The following is a 4,770-nucleotide window of genomic DNA, read 5'->3' on the forward strand; positions in this document are numbered from 1 at the left end:
ATTTTTCTCTTGGGGATGCACAACAGAAAAACAATATCCGAATTAGCTACCGGATGTGTCGGGTCTGGCAACGTAACTAACACGTAAGATCACGACCAGTAGGATAGGTATGCATTATATGCATTTATTTTAATTATTTGGCTGTGATTTTCATTGCTGTGTTGTACTTATATGATTTATTTGATTATGTGCTATTTGTTATGTGCTTTATATGTGTTTGCATTTGTGTGATTAAATTGTTTGACTTGATTGTGATTGCTGATGCATGGAGGTGATGGAAGTTAGGTGGATTGAACTCGGTATTGCCCTTAGACTCTGGTTTATGTGTTCGATGTGTAAAACCCGGTTAACTAATAGTTAATTAACTCGTAGATTAAAATATATTCTCGGAAGTGAGAAATGAAGTTTTTATGATTTAATATGGTAGAGAAATTCGAAACGATAATTTCTACACCAATTTTAAAGAAATCAGCCCAAGATTGGGCCGAACGGACCAAACCGGGCCAACCGAACCCAATTTGGGCCCAAGGGCCCAACCAAATCCCCTTTAATGAGAGAGCTCAGCTCTCTCTTCCCTCCCAAACACAACAAACACGCTGAAATTCACCATGGGAGGAGAAAGGAGAAGCAAACCCTTGGTTTGATTCAAGGTGGCATAACTTTTCGCTCTGAGCTCCAATTGACGTACCGTTTGCGGCCACGTGACCGCAGCGTCGAGCTCTACAAAACCCACCCAAGAAATCTTGAGATAAGTCACAGAATCCTCTTCGAATTCTCAGCCATCATTTTTGAAATTTTGTGGATAAAGTGTTGAGATTTTTTAGTTTGGATATTGTAGGCTCAATTTAACTTGAAGGGAAGGCTTCCTCTAACTCCCTTAGTCTTTCGATAAGGTGAGATTCTCCACCCTAAAATAGAGGCTTGATATTTTGTGATTTAGTGATTGAGTTATTGTATTTTTATATGATATTGTGGCTTAGGCTTTGTATATATGTGTTTTGGAGCTTGATTGGTGGTTTTGGAAAGCTTTGGTGTGAAATTCCAAGCTTGGAAATCTATTGGTGAGGCTTTTGAAACCTTGGAAGTTGAGTTGAGAGTGTTCCGGGTGGAACGAAAATCGGCCAAGGTATGGTTTCGGTTTCCTGTATCTAAAATGTAATGTGGTGTGAAAACGTAGGCTAGTGACCCTAGGATAGGTCTTTGGAATTTTTGGTATGGTTGTTGGTCAATTTGGATTGAATGGAATATGTATGAATGATGGTATAAATGATTGTGTGTGGTTGTACTAGTTGATAAAGTATGAAACATGGTATGTGATGTGAATTAACATGTTGGATTGATGATAGAGTTGAGGACCTTGTTGGTGAGCATGAATTGAAGAATTAACTTGTTATGTGTGTGTGTGTATATATATATATATATATATATATATATATATATATATATATATATATATATATGGTGATGGATACCTTGAATGTTTATTGGGAGTTTGGAATGTGATATGTTGATTTATGATGTGAGATTTGGTTATATATGGTGAAATTGATGGACTGATGATTGAATAAGGTTTGGAAATGGTAAATTGTGGAAGGGTTGATTTTTAATGGATTTGGTAGGTGTATGTTATGAAATGGGGAGTTTATGAGTTTTTGGTAAAACTGGAATTTTGACGAACTTCGACGGATCATATCTGGAGCAATTGTTTTCAGAATTTGATGATCTTTACATCAATTGAAAGATAATTTCATAAGCTTTAAAACGGTTTAAAATTGGTTGAAATCTGAATTTTGTAGAAAAATATATGATCGTTAGAAGTTCGGGCCAAAAATATGAATTCTGCAACTTCTGCAGAATTTGTGATTTCTGGTTTGTGTGCGGACGCACAGCCCTGTGCGCACGCACACTCGACGAGAATTGGTCCTGTGCATACGCACAGACTGGTGCATACGTACACGCGGAGACAGGGCTACTGGTGGCAGCGCCAGCACGCCCTGTGCGCACATAAAACCAGCAAAAGATTGCGAGCTGTGCGTACGCACAAGCTTGTGCGCACGCACACGTTGGGAATGACACACTGGTGGCAGTGCTAGCACACGTTGTGCGCACGCCCCCACCCTAAATATTTTGCTTTCTGTGCGTACGCACAGACTTATGCGTACGCACACGTCTAAAAATATTTCTGGGCGTGCGCATACACACCCCTGTGCGTCCACACGCGACCCAGTTCTTTTTCAAAACTTTGTTTTCAAGCTCTTCACATTCCCAACAAGCTCGTAACCTTCTGGATTATTATTTTGCACTTATAAGCCCCCAATTTCATCCCTTAAGTCTTAATTTGATTATTAACGCCTAGTGATTGCGAGAAGGCTAGGAAAGGGATAACTTGTGGGGAAGAAAAGGGATGTAATGATGAGTATGATGTATAATGGTGATGTGAGCGGTTGGGAAGGATGGTGGAGTGCTGAATATGTTTTGAGCCGAAAGGGCTGAGTATGGAATTATGATTGGTAAGCCGGAATGGCTGAGATGTATACTAATGTATGGCTGTGTTTATTGCATATATGCTGAATTGATGATTATTATGACTGTTGCACTTTACCTATCTGAGACACGAGTTTCCCTGGGTGAAAGTAGTGGCTAGCCACCACGTTCTCCAGGTGGAGACTCGATACTCTGCTGACTCAATGTCGCAAGTGTGGCCGAACACTGTTAAAGTTCCGGATGAGCTCGCCCCCGTGAATATACACCAGTGAGGGTGTTGGATATAAATTATGATTATGTTTGTGGATAACTCAAGTTGGGGATGTGCAACAGAGGGACAGTCCAATGGTTAGCTACTAGGACAGGCATGCATCATATGCATTATATGTGATTTGTCTGAATTGCCTAATTGACTACATTACTTGCTACTTACTTAATTGTTCTATCTGCTTCCTACTTGTACATTTCCTTGCCTGGTATACTTGTGCTTGCATTTATTTCACTGTTGGCGGTTGGGAGGTTTGCAGGATTTGGAAAAGGGATATGTATAGCTAGACCGAAGATCCTTAAGTTAGTCACCTGTTTACTTTCGTTATGGTTTAGTTATTGTTCCAAGGGTTACCTGAAACTGTAGGTCGATCTCAGACGAGATCTTCTGTGCTGGTCGGCGATGATGCGTCCGATTTATGGGTGGTGGCTGGATCGCCGTGTCTGACTTGTTGGACTTGTTGGTGATGCTGATCCTTCGTCACCAGAGAGTGATGGTACCTGCAAGGGACTCTGATGCTTAAGTTAGCAAGGGTATTAAGCAGGTTTTTAGTAAAATCAGAGTATGAGTTATACCTGGGTGCTCCAGTGTATTTATAATGGTGTGGAGTGACCTTTCTGGAGATAAGATAGTTATCTTATCTTATCTTTGAGTGGAGTTATCTTATCTTTAGGGGGAACCGTCCTTATCTTTCTTAGGCTTTGCTGCCTTTAGATTTGGGCCGTGTTTCTTGGTCTGGGCCTTCTTGGACTTCTGTAGCGGTTTGGTCGAGCTCTTTGAGAAGAGGTTGGGTAGTTCTGATCTGAAGAAGTCGGTCGACTTGGCGTCAAACACCCCGGGTCGGATAGCTCAATCCCGGGCATGAACAGTTATGTTTATATGCTTTGATTATAATTTGGAAGTTCTAGGATTGCCTTCGGCTTTCCCAGGACATTACATGTTAGATATTTGGGCACTGTTACCATGCTGAGAACCTCCGGTTCTCACCCATGCGGATTTTTGTGGTTTTCAGATGCAGGACGTGAGGCTCCTCGCTGAGGCATGCTGAAGACCTTCTTTTGGCGGAGATCCTTGTATCTGGGGATTTTATTTTGGTTATTTCATGTCTGTTTAGATACTATGTTCTCCACTATATATGTATTTTGTATTACCTTCTCTTAGAGGTTATTTTGGAGAAACAGGATTTGTATGTTGTCTTTTGGAATTTCCTCATTATATATGTATGTATACTGTATGCTCGGACCGGTTATCTTCGCAAGCCGAGTCCTGAGTCTTGATATATGTATCTTGGCACTCTTGTGTATATCTCTTCGCTTTAGCTTAATCTCTAATGGTTCGCTTGCGTTATCGATCGGAGTGTTGCGCTTTTGAATTAAAACGGTTTTGATTTACTCATTTTCTTCAAAGGCTCCTAGTTATGAACACTTTTGCAATACTATACGTACTAAATTTCATTTTAGAGGTCGTAATACCTCGCCACTTCTGTCTTATGACTTAAGCATAAGACTCTATGTGGTAGGGTATTACACGATGTATAGAGAAAGCGAGATGGTAGTTTATTGGATAGAAAATCCTTAGGTGAGTCTTTGAATCCTAAAAAAAGTTAAGATTTATCTTGATTTTTCCAAAACATAAATGACTAAGAAGTTTTTTTGAATATGCAATTGTATATGAGTGAGGGATAGTTGAATTCCAAAAGTTGAAAAGATAAGAAATTTCCAAGAGAAAGATTCATAAGACAAGCAATGATCATAGCCGTAAAATAAACTTTCTTTTATATACATCCTTTTTAAGACAATTATAAAACTTCTCTACTGAGACCTTTAGGTTAGGTTTCACCCCTACAGCTGATATTTTTCAGAAAGTGGACGAGGAATATAACACTCTACCACACAGAACTTTACGCTTAAGTCGTAAAGTTGAGGTGGTGAGGTATTACGACCATTAAAATAAAAGTATATATATAATAGTAGTTGAAGGAATTTAATAATCGAGGATCCTTGAAGAAAAGTTTAAAC

Source organism: Arachis ipaensis, chromosome B01 (genome assembly GCF_000816755.2).
Source record: "Arachis ipaensis cultivar K30076 chromosome B01, Araip1.1, whole genome shotgun sequence".
Classification (NCBI taxonomy): Eukaryota; Viridiplantae; Streptophyta; class Magnoliopsida; order Fabales; family Fabaceae; genus Arachis; species Arachis ipaensis.